This window comes from Protopterus annectens, chromosome 11.part0 (genome assembly GCF_019279795.1).
Source record: "Protopterus annectens isolate FY-2018-M chromosome 11.part0, PAN1.0, whole genome shotgun sequence".
NCBI classification, from domain to species: Eukaryota; Metazoa; Chordata; order Ceratodontiformes; family Protopteridae; genus Protopterus; species Protopterus annectens.
This window is the reverse complement of record NC_056745.1, coordinates 800988237-801006541: the sequence shown is the minus strand read 5'-3', so window position 1 is coordinate 801006541 and position 18305 is coordinate 800988237. Positions and strand designations below refer to the sequence as shown.

At 44.6% G+C, this 18305-nt stretch overlaps 1 protein-coding gene and 1 non-coding gene across 4 annotated transcripts in view; both read left to right on the top strand.

Moving 5' to 3' along the window:
• The window catches only part of DGKI (diacylglycerol kinase iota), a 5490864-nt gene that overhangs the window by 1538823 nt on the left and 3933736 nt on the right, over positions 1 to 18305 (top strand). The gene's annotated exons all lie outside the window — the stretch shown is intronic.
• LOC122815995 lies at positions 13754 to 13872 on the top strand. The gene has a single exon (XR_006367022.1). It is a non-coding gene; the product is annotated as a 5S ribosomal RNA (ribosomal RNA).

Genomic DNA, 18305 nt, shown 5'->3' with positions numbered 1-18305 from the left:
ATAGTAGAGCTCTACAGGGTGAACAGGGACCTACTTCAGGAAATCACCAAGCTCTGCCACCCACAGCTTTGACCCAGAGCCAAACAGAGGGATACCCATCCCAGTGGAAACAAAAGTATGTATAGCCTTAAGAATACCAGCTACACACACTTTCCAATGACCTACTGGGGACATCATGGGTTCTTACAGGCAGCTGCATCCAGGGTACTCCACCAGTTCCTGGATGTCATGCTAACACATGCCAGTGAGCACATTTGTTTCCACAGCATCCCTGAGGAGAGGACCAGCAATATGCATCTCTTCCACCATGTAGCAAACTACCCTGAGGTACTGGATATCATAGACTGTACTCAAGTCCACATCAAAGCACCACCTGGTGAAGAGGGTAGAGAGTACGTCAACCACAAGGGCTATCACTACAACTGCCAGGTCATGTGCAGTGCCCAGGGCATTATCATCAATGTGTGTGCTGGCAGCCCTGGCAGTTATCACAACTCCCACATCTGGCATGATGAGGCACACGCACAAACTAGAAACATGGTAGAGTGTGTGTTTGGGCTGCTCAAGTCATGTTTCCGCTGCTGTGATTTATCTGGTGGAGCCCTGCAGTACTCTCCAGCCACATGTGCACACATGTTCATACTATGTGGCATGCTACACAATATGATCCTGTGGAATGAACTGCAGCAAAAACAGCACAAGGAAGGGGGACACAGCCCCCACCATTGCCAAGGTCCCCACAGGCACAGGGGGACTTGGAAGAGGAACCCCAGGAGCCTATCCCTGTAGGCAGCTTAGGTATGCCCAGTATGCCCTGATCTTGGCAAACAGGCAATGCATAGCACATACACTAACAGCGTAGGGACCCAGGGTCTGACACATCACTCTGACTCGCACACACAGTTAAAAGGATGCCACACACATCACACTACCTGTACCTTATCATGTATAGGCTGTATACTGTGCGCACCCAACAGTCAGCCCTCAAGCACTGTGCTCACAACTGCCGCAGGCACAAGGTAAGTTACTTTTCTTAAGAACAAATTAATGCTGTATGACATTGTGTTAACATATCTATGGTATCGTTGCATGTATGCAAGGGAATGGGGTGGCCACAGGGATAGCAGCAGATAACTGACAGCTATGTGGGACCGCAGGAAATGTCCGTCAAATGCTGGCTTACCCAGAATATGCAGTAGTCCCCCAGGTGACAAAACTCACTGCAGTATATGTGGGGGACTAACAAACTATGGGGTCATAGGTCATATGCATGGATTTCAATGTTGAAGTCCCATACACTCCTCTCAGCCTCTCACAGCATGTTAGCTGTACAAAGCCAGAAAAAAATGTGTGGCAAAGACCCACAAATAGGGACAGTGATGAAAAAGTCCACTTAAAAAATTACACAGTGAGGTCACAGCAGGTCTTAACTCCCTGAAGGGTAAGAAGTCTGAAACTCAAATGTCTGTCATTAACTGTCTAATCTTTGGTCTCTAGTGATATGTCAGTATTCTCCAAGACAAGCACAATAAATATAAAGCAAACATCAGGACAGTCTGTGGTAATGTGTACAGTTGACAGATATGCTCCCCCCCCACTCAACACACCTGTCCCCCTATAGCAATGCAGGAACATTCATGTTTGTCTCAGCTGTGTATTTCTGACAGTAGGTAATGGCACAACACATTTTAGTGTCAGAAAACATATATGTCAGTAAAATGTCTTCTACAACAAACCCTGTTACTCTAGCAACATTCTACATTTGTAAGAGCAATATGTACAGTATCTCCCTGTTTTTGGGCCATTGACCCCCCCCCCAATTTTGGCAGGCTATCTCCGGATTTCTTGCACTAGCAGGTTGAGAGGTATGGCTGTGGCACACAAAACACCAGACTGGAATACATCTATGTTTGGAATGAAGTCCACTCTTACTATAAAAGGTCATACTGAGCATGCTCCTACACCAAGTATTACAGCCCATGTCTGAAGCCACATTGGACTATATAACTTTATTGTACATATATGTCTTTGCATACAGACAGCTATGTACACCTTTACTGTCTCTACCCACACCCATCACACTGGATGACCCTCAGCTATCTGTAGGTGGCCCATATGTGATATATTTGCATCTGTTGCATGTAATACACAGACATATATATGAGCAACATATAACAATATTTCAAGCATACACACACATACACATGGGGAATAGAGAGAGACAGACACTGATATAGAGAGAGAAAAATGGACAGAGAGAGAGAGAGAGAGAGAGAGAGAGTGAGTCATAAACAGGGATACCCTGAAAGGCATAGAGTGATGTCCTGCTGTGGACAATTGCATACCAGTTGTAATCATTTGCATGTGCTAGCATGAAGGTGAGCTCCATTGTGTAATACTAATGAGGTAGGGGTTGTAATATCACATCACCTGCCTTTATGTGTGTGTGTGTGTGTGTGTGTGTGTGTGCGTGTGTGCGTGTGTGCGTGTGTGCGTGTGTGTGTGTGTGTGTGTGTGTGTGTGTATGTAGGTGAAAGTATTATAAGGCCTGTCCCACTCAGTACACTTCCCATTGCCCTACTTTAGAAGACCAGCTGTTGTCATCCACCTTAGATGTACCTTTGGACACCTGTCAGTCATGTAAGCTCCGTGGCACATGCAATAACTGAGCAACACTATAGTACAAATAACTAGATAGGTAAGGGTTCTAATCACAGTCCTGGCAAATGTGTGTTTGTATGTGTGTGTGTGTATTTTTGTTTGTAAGTGAAAGTAATTTGAGGCCTTTCCCACCCAGTGCCCTTCCCATTGCCCTAATTTAGAAGACCTGCTGATGTCATTCACCTTAGATGTACCACTATAAGCTCCTTGGTGCATGCAATAACTGCATAACACTGTACTACAAATGACTAGATAGGTAGGGTTCTAATCTCAATACTGACAACTGTGATTGTGTGGGTATGTGCTGGTTATACCATGTTGAGGTGAATTCCAACCAGTACACTCCCCAACACCCTACTTTACTAGGGCTGCTGAAGTCATTCACTTTAGATGTACCTTTGGGCATTCATTTGCCCTATAAGCCTTGTGGCGCTTTTGATATATAGGCAGCACTATAGTACATACATGTAGATAGGTAGGTGTTTGAATCTCAATACAGCCAACTATACTACTGTGTGTGTTTGTGTGTGAAACATTTCCCCAGTGGCTGTTGTGTATGTTGGTTATACCATTTTAAGGCCTGTTGATCCCATCCCCATGGCATTTTTAAAGAGACAGTTGATGGCATCCACATTACAAGCACATTCACACATTTTCTAAACACTAAGGCACTGTGGCACATGCAATAGTCTTATCAGTCTGTATTGTACATAATTAGAGAAGTAGGTCATGTAATAGGAAAATTGTCACCTTTGTGTGCATGTGTGTTTCAATGCATGTCCCCATGCAGCTGGGTGTCTGTGTTTCAGATGGATATACCATGTTAAGGGCCTGTGAACTCAACATTGGCAGTCCTAACAGTCCCTGCAATTGCCATCCACTAGTAGCTCTGTGGTGTTTGTATTATGCATCCAGCAGTATAATTTGTACAACTAGGCAAGTTCAGGTTCTGCTATCAGCAAGGACAGGTCATGAGTGTGTGTGTGTGTGTGTGTGTGTGTGTGTGTGTGTGTGTGTGTGTGTGTGTGTGTGTGTGTGTGCATGTATGTTGTACATCTCCTTGCAGTGGTCTAGCTGTATTATGGCCACCAGCATGCCTCTCCACCACACAGAAAGACATCTGGTTAGATTCATATTGACAAACTGGTCAAACACCAAACATTGAGCACAACCTTCACATATTGCAGTGACATGCATGGAAAGTAGATACCAGAACAGGTTGTGCTTAGGAATGCACTTTCCAAAGTGTATGTATCATTACATGACAAAAGCTGTCATCAATCTGTGATGTTAGACTGTCATGATTTTCCCACAGTTCACCAGGAAACCACATTTTATGACAGATGGATATAAAGTATGTGTCAAACATCAGGACAATCTGCAGACATATTCAGAGGTCACATGTATGGCCACCATCTGTACCACCCTGCAGGTTGCAGTCCATAATTGGCAAGGTGTGACCTGTGACAACAACTGTGACAGTAAAGAGGTCCCAAGAGTGTAGGACAACATAAATGTCACACGGTCCTGTACTGATTGCACAGAGCAGTTATTGCACAGCAGAATCATCTTAATGTTATGACAAATAGTGTAAGCTAAGGTAATGAGATACAAAGAAGATGTCATAGTAGCAACCAGAGGAAATTCTGTGTGTTGCACTTGTGATGGCCATGGTATGCCTTGGCAACTGTCACATTACTACAGGTTGTGTCCCACACTTCACAATTAATAATTTTGCAAAGCCATTCATTGTCACTTATGTATGTGTGCAATATGTATATATGTGAAGGCCCTGTGACTACTTGGTGCCCCTAATAACCCACAAGTATATATAGGCATGAATGATAATTGGCGCCATCCACATATGCAGGTACAGCCTAGGGCTGTGTGAACTGTAGGTATTTTGCACTCTGTCATTGAACCAAAAACTGCTGTTAACACACTGTGATGAGCCATACAGTGGGTGTGGAATGCTCTGAAGGTCCCAGCCTCATGCTGTATGCAGATAACAGTGTCAGCATGGCATACAGCAAGTACATGTCCCCACCATGTTCCACATCAGCACCAACCTCACAAACACACAGACTGCAGTGACAGGCCTGGGTACCCAGGATGGCAACATAATTGTATTCAGGTACAAAGTATTGGCAGTTGTCAGGAATGACTTGTATGTGCTTCACCACATAGATGAAGGGACCGCATCAAGCAAAAAAGTGGGCATTACCTCTGAATAGTCCTCAGTCAGTAAAGGAAGACATTACCAACATGCCCAGTCTGCTATGCATCTATGCAGATATCTGCTGAATCTGTAAAGCCTATGGTAACTCTCACAAATGTCAGCCATATCCCTCAATATACACACATGTGCATTGGTACAGGATAATATGTGGATTTATGAACATGTACAGTGCAAGCTGTGATACTACCCAAATCCCTAACATTCACAATAGGTGTGCACTTCTGTACATTACAAAACTCCACCCACAAATACAGTTTGACCTGACATATGCATCCAGGTATGCAAAGGCTGCCTTATAAATGCTACAGTATTGACATGATGACCACTGGGGCCTTACATGTATGCTTCTTGACTGTTGACTCTGTGTCACCAACCTCCATGACAAATGTGGGGATGTGTGCCTGGGAGGCAGTGGCTCCACTAAGGTTGGTGAGGAAGTCCTCTATTGGTGTCAGTGGTGCTTCTGTAGCAGGCCCTCCCCAAGGGTCAGCAGAGTCCCTGGTCACAGCTGCAGCTCTTTGCCGTGTGTTGTGTATTACATCTGTGACACAGCATCGGGCCTGTTCATAGCCCCTGCCATGGTATCCAATATTGTTGATGGTCCCCACCAGTTCTGCCCATGAGGAATTTCATTGCTGCATGTGCTGCCAGCTTCTCACCAACAGTAGCCTGTGATGTATTCTCTGGGAATCCAAGATCACCACAGTCTTGGACTCCATTTATGGTGGGTGACTTCTGTGATACATCCCACCTGGAAGACATGAACACGGGAACACATCCCAGGACCACATACATTGGTTACCATTGTGTACAGACCATACATATCGACATTTGCTAGCACTATCCACCACTAACACCCACATTATACCCCTGCCATCCATCAGCACAGTGTTTGTGTGGTCTGCATTGCTCTGAGTATTACTCAACTCTGCATTTAATTTTGATTTGAAGGTCTTTATTTAAGGTGTGATCACTTCTATTTTGTATCTTATTCTAGTATTACACTTGTTTTGTTTTTAGTTTTCTGTTCTGTTGAAGTTTTAAGAGTTCCCCACCCACCCACTCAGTCCTTGTTGTGTTCTTAAATGTGGTGACTTTTGAGTTGCCCACCCGTACTATAATTCTCATTTTGGACACTCCTCCCAGTCCCATCTCATCAGCTTATTATACTGAGTAGAGAGAGAGATAGATCATTTGGGAAGGAGCACCCCCTTCATTTATCAGCCTTAAAATATTGTGTTTCATCCCTTCTCACTTAACCAAAAAAATTGGACTTTATTCATCTGCTTTTCTGTATTTGTGTTTATTCATACTTTACTACTTTATTTTGCTTTTGCTGTCTGTTCTTAAAAGTACTCAATTGCATTTATTATGCTGCATTCATTACTGCTTGTTAGTAGCCTGATTAAATTGCAACTGTTATTCTAAGCCTTTTCGTTTAAGCACTTGGGCTTCAGACCAGTCGTTTTACAATAAGAAGGTTTGTGATCTGCACTCTTGTGGCAGGACAGGTAGCTTACATCCTTCTAAGTTGGGAGTTGCTGATTGAAGGTTTGGTGTCTGTTATTCTAAAAGTGTCTTAGTTCTGGTTTAAGCACTTGGGTTTCAGGCCAGTTATTTTACATTAAGAAGGTTTGTGGTCTGTGCTCTTGTGGGAGGAGAGGGTAGATTCTGCCCTTCTGAGCTTGGAATTTCTGGTTAAAGGCGTATTGTGCCTGTGTATTTGAACTGTTTCTTTCTGAAATTGGTGTGCCTTGTTTGCTGTAGCATAGACTAGATTCAGACCTGCTGAATCTATTTTTCTTTGTATAACATGAGCACTGATCCAGGCTATCTTTTTTTAAGAAGTTTCCCCTGCACCCTAGTGGCAGGAGTGTGCAACTTGAGCTTGCCTGATTGAAGACTGCTGGAACAGGGCTCAGTTTTGAGATTTTTTATTGGGTAATTGATTAATTTGTTTAAATCAGTTTGCGTGTTTGCTACTTTTAAGTTTAAAAAAAGTTCTAGCTTGTTTTACTGCCTTTCCTCTTACTAAAGTAGTCCATATACAGATTTGCTGTATTCAGGACTGTACTGTACTTTCTGAGCTCCCCAGACATGTATGTGTTAGAGGGAAGCCTCACAGCTTATCAGTGGGAGAGGTAAGCACTAGGTAGCCTATCTACTATAAGAGGAGTAGTTTCTAGCTCCCTTTCAATTTTCTGCTTTAAAAGCCTGTGTTTCCATGGGTTTGCATGCTGTGGCGCACCACTAAGCTTGGGTAAACTATTACTGGTGCAAAAAAATCTGCTCTTCAATTTTTCCCTTAGATCTTGCTAGTTATCTTCTCTCTTGCATTTAAGTAGATTATTCACCTAGCACTTCATCTGGTTTATTGTACCAATTATTGTAGCACACATAAGTGCTAACAACACTAAACATCCAATAGGGAAACAGCTCTAGTACTTAATAATGACCATCCCTCCTGGCATGTCTAAAGGTTAGTTCCCTGTGCTTTCTCCTATTAAACTGGTAAACTTGGGCATTCTGAGGCAGTGTAAAAACTGCCTCATGTTCACAGACAGCCCTCTCCTCTTACCTCCCAACACTCAGACTTGTGAGAGATACACTTATATATCCAAACTGGAAGACATGCCCTCTCCAGCCAAGACCGGAATAGCTGGTCAAGAGGAGAAGGTCAACACCTGTACCACACCACATGGAACACATAGCCCTCCAGAACAGCCACCATCACAGCTCTCACATAAACAGACAAACCACACACCCACCTTCACTGAGGGCCTCAATAGAAATCTACCCAAACAGCAGAGACCTCCAAATCAGAAACTCACTCGACCACCACAATACAGCACAAATCACAGACACATAGCTCACCTACACAGTCTGCCCCTCAACCTGAGCCCCTAAGGCAAAACAGCCTGCCCAATACACTAATCTTAGGTGACTCGATAGTGAGACACACTGATGTCCCATCACTAGGTTGAATAAGGAGAAGGTAACAGCTGAATGTCAGCTGCCTGGATCCTACACATAAAATACACACTCAGGTCACTTCACAATAAGTACAAGTACGACTCTATTATTGTCCATGTGGGTGTGAATGACCTAAGATGTACCTCCCTGGACTACATGAAAAGAGACATGGAGGAGCTCTCAGATTATGTGGCCCAGGCAGGTATGACCATAGCCCTGAGCAGCATCCTACCATCATCCAGAATGATACTGCAGTACAAGCAGGAAATGATTGACTTCAACAATTGGCTAAGTTTCTGGTGTCATTCTAAGGGTATCCAGTATCTATCTGTGCTTGGGATGACATGATTGACAGACCTCGATGCTTTGCCAGAGATGGCCTGCATCTGTCACCCCTAGGTTTCAGGATACTGGCTACGGCTTTTGCCAGCCCTATAGTGCCTTTTTAGGTGGTGTTCCAAAGACCAAATTACCACCATAACAGCTATAAATAAATGCAATCTGAGGGTCATGCTACTCAGTGCTAGAAGTCTAAATCTCAGGATGCACTCACTCAAAGCACTCCTCAAAATGGAGAACATTGACATTTGTGCTGTTATGGAGGCCTGTTTTAAAGCAGCAGAAAGCACCCTTGTGCTACCAGGCTATAACTCATTCCACACCTTTCGGTCCCAGAAAATGGACTGAAGCTCCAAAGGCAGTGGTGTCTCCATATTCATAAAGGATATGCAAACCTCCAGACTAGTAGTCCAGCATAACGCATTGGAGATACTTCAGGTACAACTAACAGTGGGTAAGACAGTGATTCATGTCATAGCCTGCTACAGGTCCCCAGCTATGTCCCAAGACTCTCATTCCACATTCCTAAGCACCCTGGAAACTATTAGGGTGCAACCCAACACTGACATACTGGGTGACATCAACTACCCCTCCATCAACAGGCAAAACTACTCATGCACCAATACACTTGCCCAACACTTCCTGGAATTCATTAATTCCAATGCGCTGGACCAGTTCATTCTTAACCTCACTAGAGGAAACAACATCCTTGACCTGGTTCCTCTCTGGTTAGATCCGACCACAAACTAATTATCATGGAAATCCACATCTCATCCACACCACGAGCAAAGGTAACCACCATGAAAAACTTCTCCAAAGCTGTCTTTCGGCTCCTAAAAACAGAGTTGGCTAACTTCACGGCACCCATGCAAATGGAAAATAGGTGCATGACTGCCAAATCATATATCAGTGCACTTTATACACACGTATATAAATGCATCGAACTAGCCATACCCAACAGAGCCAAGATGCTCTCCTCCAAAAAAAGCCAATCTGGTGGTCCCCTGCCATTAACAAACTCTATAACAGAAGGAAGAAATTGTTTCAGAAAAAGATAAAGCCCCAAAGACTGGAAAAACTCCCTTATCAGACTCAACACAAAGTTGAGATCCCTCAACAAAACCTCTAAAGCTAGCTATGAATGCATAATTGCAGCAGACACTTCTACATTTATATCATGAATCTCCATGGCAATACCCAGATTTGCTCTGAGTTACTGCACAAAGGACACTAAACATCGAAAGTGTGATGAGAGACTTAGGGACATAAGTGGATAGTGGTCTCACTTTCGATAACCACATTGCCACAACAGTCAGGAAATCCTTATACGTGGTACACCTCATCACTAAGGGTTTTTCATCCAGAAAAAAGGAGGTCATTGTCCCACTGTACTCATCCCTCATTAGACCCATTATAGAGTTAATGCCCCATTTGGTATGTACCTCACAAGACATCTGCAACAGCTGGAAAGGCCACAGAAATACCTTACTAAAAGAATCACAGGCCTAAAGCAGATGCCATATGCTGACCGTCTAATAAAACTCCAGCTATACTCTGTGGCATATCTTCTACTCAGAGGCGATCTCTGCTTAACATACAAGGCCATGTCAAACCCTGAGCTGTTGGACATGCTTCACTTAAAGAAATCCAAATCCCTCAGAGCCACAAACTCCAGGGATCTAAACCTTATCATCACAATGAACAAAACATGCTGGAGGGATAGGTTCCTGACCCAGAGACTCCCCATACTCTGGAATAGACTGCCCATACATGTCAAGCAGAGCACCTCATTGGCTCTCTTCAAAAGGAACCTTGATGATTGGATGGGAGATAGGAAATTCACCCCGGGGATCATGCCAGTCGCCCTGCTAAACAGGCGCCCAGAGAAGTAAATACTGTGGGAAAAAATTTCCAGGGAATTGTTATGGCTAGGCTTGCATAGGCCTTAGGGCCGATAGCCTTGTACCAACCTATGAACCTATGAACAATGGTACCTCCTATACTGAGCCAACAGATATTGCCAACATACTGGCCGACAGATTCAGTGCCAACTTTACCCCCCCAAAGGACCAATCACAATACCGGAAGAATGCCAGGTACCCGTCATTAATGCAGCACAGGTTAAAGCTGCATTGTCCAAGGCCAAGAATACAGCTTCCATGGGATCCGACAATATCCCTGGCTGTGTTCTACATGAACTACAAAGTGAACTGGCACCACACCTGTGTGCCCTGTTCAATCACAGTCTCAACTCAGGCTTTGTCCCTACAGAATGGCACACTGATACAGTCATCCCTCACTATAAAGAGGGAGTGACTACAGTCCCTGGGAATTATTGCCCCATTAGCCCGATGAGTCTGATATGTAAGGCTATGGAGCACATCATCATGGACCTATTTAACAAGGATATATGGAATCTCCAAACTCTGGATCCCATGCAATTTGGTTTTGTGAAGGGTAGGTCATGCCTGCTTAAACTGGTTAACTTCTTTGAGTCAATCACCAGAGCTGTGGATGAAGGCAAAGCAGTTCATACAGCCTACCTTGATCTGGCCAAGGCCTTTGATACCATTCTCCACTCAGGAATTATTGATAGACTCACCAAACTAGGCATCAACCCCTATATCACTAGGTGGGTTGCAAATTGGATCACAGATACAACCCACAGTGTGAAAATAGCAGACTACAAGTCAGACTGACAACCTGGAAGCCATTATTAACTCCCCAAGTGATGTGGACATCCTACAGAAAGGCCTCACTGAGACCAACGACTGGTGTTGAAACCATGGCCTTAAGCTTAATGCCAAAAAATGCATCGTTATTCCCTTTGAGAAAAACTCAGTTCCCACTAATTACCTCATTGATGGTAGCCCACTGAACACTGAAGGCGTTATAAGAGATCAGGGGACACAAATTGAGAACAACCTCTCCTTCAACCACAACATTGACACTGTGGTCAGAAAGTCCTTTTATGTGTCACATCACATTACCAAGGGCTTTGCATCCAGGAAGAAAGAGGTCATCATCTCTCTCTACTCTTCCATCATTAGACCAATCATTGAGTATAATGTCCCATTCGGCATATACCTCACTAGACACCTGCAACAGCTGGAAAGGCTACAGAAGTGCCTCATGAAGAGGATCCTAGGCCTTAAACACATGCCCTATATGGACAGACTCAAAAAAACTCCAGCTTTTCTCTGTCTCATATCGTCTATTAAGAGGCGATCTCTGCTTGACTTATAAAGCCATGTCTGACCCAGCCCTTTTAGAAATGTTACACCTAAGGAAATCCCAATCCCTCTGCAGCCCATGCTCCAGGGACCTCAGTCTCATTACCACAATCAACAGAACATGCTGGAAGGATAGGTTCATAACCCAGAGACTGCTCATGCTCTGGAATAGACTTCTCATACATGTCTTGTAGAGCACCTCACTGGCCCTTTTCAAGAGAAATCTTGATGAGTGGATGGGAAAAGAAAGTTCACCCCGGGGATCAGTCCACTGGCTCTACTCAATAGAGGCACCAGAACCAATGATGGCATGATGCCAAGGCACTTCTATGGGCTAGGGTTGTAAAGGCTCCAGGGCCGTTGGCCTAGTACACACCTATGAACCTATGTGTGCAAGTATTGTGAACATACCAGCATTACAGCATGCATTGCCTCCTCCCATATCCTGATATGTCATGTTCCCCCACTGAGGACCATTAATGTGTATAATCCACCATTCATTATTCACATCACACAGCAAATGCAGCAGCTGGACACATCATGGAGGTTCCCCACCAATGAATACCAGGCTGGGATATCACGGAGGTTTTCCACCAGGGAATACCAGGCCATCAATCATCTATCATACACCTATAGGCTGTAAGGCAATGCCTCTACCCAGGGTCATACATAATCTTCAGGAGTGACTTCACCGTGGCATGCGAGGAAATCGCAGTCTTCACATTGCTGGGACTGCTGGCTGTATGAGTGCAGGTCATGCTCCACTGTGTTAACACACACACACACACACACACACACACACACACACACACACACACACACACACACACACACACACACACACACACACACACACACACCCTCAGTTTGGTAAGTGACCTGGACTAACCTTGTTGGTAGCTCACATATGTGTCACACACAATCACCCTGCAGTGCAATGGGCATCATATCCACATCAGGCAGGGTAACTATGAACACCTTTGCATGTGTGACCTGGTGAAATGAATGGGTAACAGCACATATACCCTGGCATACCACCTGTGTCCTTGTTGGATGGGGACATCAGCTGCTGCCTTGCATACACATGGGCTAACTTGTAGCCTAGGCATAAGGCTGCTCATGGCTCATAGCCTAGTAACCTGGGATGGCAGCAGGACTACCAGAAATGTCCTGACTGCTGTGACAGACTGTGTTGTTATGTGTCCATGCACATCACTGTCATCAACTGCTGGTTGCCCTCTATGGGCAATGTTATAGTACCAGGGCATCCAGCCTAATCGGGCAAATAAGTGAGTGGTACTACAGGTGCATGTGGACATTCCAGGAACATCTGAGGTACACAATAACAGAGAGTGGTGCATATGTGGTGTAGGGTGACCTACTCACAGGTGTCTGACATCTGCAGTACCAGACGTCATCATTTTCTGACTGCAGTCCTTCATGATTTTTCACTAATTTGCCAGAACAACAAACTGTTATGGAAAATATGGCCAAAATTGTGAGGCAAATATCAGGACATTCTGTAAATCCCTGTACAATTCAAAGGTATGCTGCAGACATAGCCATCAGGGATCGCTGTAGGTGCTGGACAGCAAACTAACATGCAACATGACAGTCCTGGAACTGTTGTTGAGAGCTACTGTTTAAATTCTTATTTCCCATGATTGCATCTCCCCATCTGCATTCCATTACATACTTAATTGTTTGACATACCTGGTATAGTGCTGTACCCCTTTTTCAGAATACATCCACAAAAGGTGTTGTGAATAGTCGCAGTCTGTTTTCTTGACAAAAGTTTCAGACCTGTTTAGCATAGGCATCAGCTTGCCTTTTGTAGGAGCTACTCATGAAGAGGTGATGGCCTGTGCACTAATCTACTGCTCCCATTTGCTAATTGCATCCAGATCAGCTGGGCTGCTTTCCTATTAGCCAATATTATGGCAACACAGTGCTATAATTAAGGCCTTCATGTGGGCCTTTCCCCTATTTCTGGCCTGTGAGGGGGGCATTATGGAGGTGTTGGAGCTACAACATCACAGCGGGTAGACAGAAATACTGTCCACTGTTTGGAGTGATGTGTTGTGCCCACAGTTTTGCATGCTATGTCCACATAAATAGAGAGGGATGTGAAATACTGGTGTCATAACCTTAGAGAATTGCTGGAGTAAGAGGGTTTGTTTTGACATTCAGTTTCTGAGGGATTTGAAGTCTGACACTTAAATGTGTATTACTATTTTGTGACCTCCATCTTGATATCATCCCAGTGATTTAGTGGAATAACGCCTACGGCCATACCACCCTGAATGTGGCCTATGGCCATACCACCCTGAATGCGCCCGATCTCGTCTGATCTCAGAAGCTAAGCAGGGTCGGGCCTGGTTAGTACTTGGATGGGAGACCGCCTGGGAATACCAGGTGCTGTAGGCTATCCCCCCTCCCCCCCAAATCCCCCCCTCCCCCCCAAAAGGAGAGATATCTATACCAAGCGATTGCAGCCCCCCAAACATCTCCAACGCCCAAGTGAGAACTGCTCTCTCCAAAGCAAAAAACACAGCATCCATGGGACCTGATGGTGTCCCCGGCTGTGTGCTCCACGAACTCAATGAGGAATTAAACCCACAGCTAGGACAGCTGTTTAATCATAGTCTTACCTCTGGATACGTACCCAGGAAGTGGCGCACTGCAACTGTGGTCCCACTTCACAAAGGCGGTGCCTCCACCGACCCTGGAAATTACCGACCCATTAGCTTGACAAGCCTTATCTGCAAAGCCATGGAGAGGATCATAATGGACCTCATAAATAAAGACATAGGGAATTTGCAGACTTTGGATCCATCCCAGTTTGGCTTTGTCAAAGGCAGATCATGCCTTCTAAACTTGGTTGACTTTTTGAAACAGTCACCAAAGCCATTGATGAGGGAAAGGCAGTCCATACAGCCTACCTCGATCTGGCGAAGGCCTTCGATACAATACCCCACTCGGGTATCATTGAAAAACTCATCAGCTTAAATGTTAACCCATACATCACAAGATGGGTTGCAAACTGGCTGAGTGACAGAACCCACAGGGTCAGAGTTGCTGGCGCCATGTCAGACTCAAAGCCTGTCACAAGTGGTGTACCACAGGGCTCAGTCCTGGGCCCACTCTTGTTTGGCATCTACTTTTCCGAAGTACAAGCAAACACAGGAGGGTTATGGCTGACAAAGTTTGCAGATGACTGCAAACTGGCCATAGTAGAAAACACATCTGACACAGATATCCTTCAGAAGGGTCTCACAGAAATGGATAACTGGTGCCAGAGCCATGGCCTAAAGTTAAATGCCAAAAATGCATAGTCATACCCTTCGGGAAAAACAAGGTTACCCCTAGCTACCAAATAGGTGGCAATCCACTGAGCACAGAAGAAGTTATCAGGGACCTGGGGACCCAGGTTGATAGTAGTCTGTCATTCAACACCCATGTAGCTAAAGTAGTTAGGAAGACCTTCTACATTGCCCACCTTATCATGAAGGGATTCTCATCTAGATCAAGGGAGGTCATAGTCTCCCTATACTCATCACTCATCAGACCAATGATTGAGTACAATGCCCCATTCGGAATGTATCTGACCCGACACTTGCAGCAGCTGGAGAGGCCACAAAAGTTCCTCACCAAAAGGATAAAGGGTCTCAAACATCTGTCCTATGCTGCCCGACTGAAAGAACTCCAGCTCTATTCAGTCGCACCGCTTGCTCAGAGGTGACCTTTGCCTAACATACAAGGCCATGTCAAACCCAGATTTGATGAATATGCTTCACCTCAAAAATCTAGATCCATCAGAGCCACAAGGGCGGAGACTTAAACCTCGACACGGCTATTAATAGGACGTGCTGGAGGGATAGATTCATCACCCAAAGACTCCCTATGCTGTGGAATAAAATCCCGGTATATGTGAGGCAGAGCACCTCGCTGGCCTTGTTCAAGAGAAATCTTGACCAATGGATGGGAGATCGCAGATATACCCCAGGGATTACCTCAGTGTCACTGCTCGACAGAGGCACAGCAAAATAATGGGTATAGTTCCCCATACTAAAGGGGTGGCGTAAGCCACAAAACTATGGGCTAGGCTTGTAAATGCCCTCGGGCAGATAGCCTAGTATGAACCTATGAACCTATGAACCTATGAACACAAATATTATGAGGAACAAGCCATAAACATGAGCCAGAACCCTGGACATTCTGTGGAAATCTGTGCAGTCACATGTGACAATTGCAGGGTTTATTGTTCTGCATACTGGTTCTGTGTCTGTGTCAGAGGCCCAGGTACACAGTGATTTTGGCCACTATATGTCAGAGTACTGTGTGACTGGCTTTCATGATGTGCTCATATAACTCAGTTGATGTACTCAAGAGGTCAGTTGTCCTACTGGTATGTTGCCCTGACTGCAGTTCAAATGTTTCTGTGCTCATAACTTGGCAGTGATGTTTTTTGCCCTAAAGGTATATCCCTGTACTGCCTGATAACTTTACAAATGCATCAGCCTACCGAAAACTATACATATTTTCACAGAATGTCCAGAGTTTGTGCTCATATTTTTTGGAGAGTTCCTCAGAATATTTGTTGTTTTCTGGCAAATAATTGAGATAATCTGAGGTCGGATGGCACTAAATAATGACAGAGATTTGAGTTACAACCTTTGAAGCCTTCAGAAAATGCCTGTTAAAACAAACCATGTCACTCTAGCAACTTTCTTATATGTATAACTGCACTATGTAAAATATCTGCCTATTATTGGGCCTCTGTCCCCCATTTTGTCAGTGTTCATCCAGTTTCTTGCACTAAGAGGTTGAGAGGTACGTGCATCAATAAATTCCCAGAGCTGATTTGGCATAGTGGGACATTGCTCTGACTATGGAGTAGAGAGCCCTGGATTCAAAAGTTGGCAGGGATATCTGTTTTCCCTACTGCTAAATGACTGCAATGCATGACATGTTTGAAAAATCATCACACATTCCTACTGCTCATATGGTATAGTGGTGTGTTGCTCTGACTCTAGTGCACAGGGTCCTGGGATTGAGACTTGGTAGTGCTATATTTTCCCTAATATTAAATGACTATAATGCATGATATGTTTGAAAAAGCATTACAAACTCTCACAGCTCATATGATGTAGTGGTATGTTGCTTTCACTGTAGTGCATTGGGTCCTGGGTTTGAGATCTGCCATAGCTGGTTGTTTGATTGCTGGGCAAAACATAAGCTGATTGAGACAGAGTGATTAAAGTGGTTTTAAGCAGTTGCAAGTGGGTTTAAGCGATGCCAAGAGGTGTTTAGTCCTGCTTGGCTCCACATAGCACTGCTTATTCAAGCTTAAACCCATTCTAATTTCAAGAAAATAAAAAAGGTTGATAGGAAGGTGATGAAATGGGGGCAAGCAAGGGGAAATACAATGTGAAAGGCAGCTAGGGGTGTGCAGGATGGGTGTAGGAAAGGATCATAGCTCTCCATTTCTTCTGCAGCAACAACTGTGAATGATGTGGACAATTTTGAATTTAGATCCTCACAAAACACAGGGATGAGTGTGGGTGACATACATTGCTTGAGTAATTCAGGGGTAAATTGTTTGATGTCAAAGTACTTGCAAAATGGAGAGCTATGTATGGGACATGTTTTTTGGGGGAACAATTGCCCCTTTTTTAAGGTGAGACTGGGATGTGGAGGAAAGGTCGTAGGTACATTTAGGGAGGTAAGTTTGTTAGCAGATCTTGCTTTTGCAGACATACAAGACAGATAAGACAGCAGACAGGGGTGGTGTATGACACATGAGGGGGTGAACACCTTAGATGGGGAGGATGTTTGGGAATCAGAGGCCCATGACCCTCAGATGAAAACAGTAGAACTGAGGTCCCCACCCATGGGCAGTCACCACTGTCCCTTCACACCCTAAAGGTGGCTGTGCTGGGGACTGGACAACAGGGGCATGCTGACCCTCGTGGTGCACCAGTCTGGCCTCAATCTGGCTCAGGCATCCATCCAACTCTGTCTGGATGACCCTGCGCACCATAACACGGAACCTTCTGTGGGTGACAGGTTCCTCTCTGTGCCCAGGGGATGGGCCCTATCCACTGAGGCAGTTCCACCCGAGGGTGGTGTAGGACCAGCGGAGGTGGCAGTTCTGGGTTGGGTCTCAGCTGTGCTGGGGCCTGGTGCTGCAGCAAGATGAGGTGGGACAGGCAGATCAGCTAGGATCTGCCTTCCCAAACATGCTATGGTGTTGAGGTTTTTGAAAATGTATTGGTTAGTCATGAACAAAGCATTTCAAAATTAGTTATAAGAGCATGCATGGGTGTTTCAATTAACCCAGAACAATAGAAGTGAAACAATTGCATAGCAAACAGAACACATGCATAAATAGAATGACAATTAGCATTGTAACAGCATGCCAGTTACATTTACAGCAACAGGCCCCAAGAACGGTATTCGAACAAGGTATGTTAACACGCATCCAATTAAATATATGAGCAATAATAAAACACAAGTCCCAACATTAGGTTTTCAGAACAACATACCTGTAGTATATGAATAATAATTATTGATGCAGATAAGGGGTGTAGGGTGAGAAAAAAGTCCATTAACAACTGTATAGGCTTCCATATTTCACAACAATACTGCTCAATACTCTACAGGTCTGCCCTCACTTTACATCTACCTATGGCCCATAGCTTCTGTAGCACATACATAACTGTTAAACTGTCAACCTGGAATGGTATTGGACAAACTGACAACTCTGGGTACATGACTAGAGGGGAACCATACATGCCAGGGTTATATATATATGATGAAGAAGGTGTACCCTGCACTGATGTGTGAGTGTGCTACTG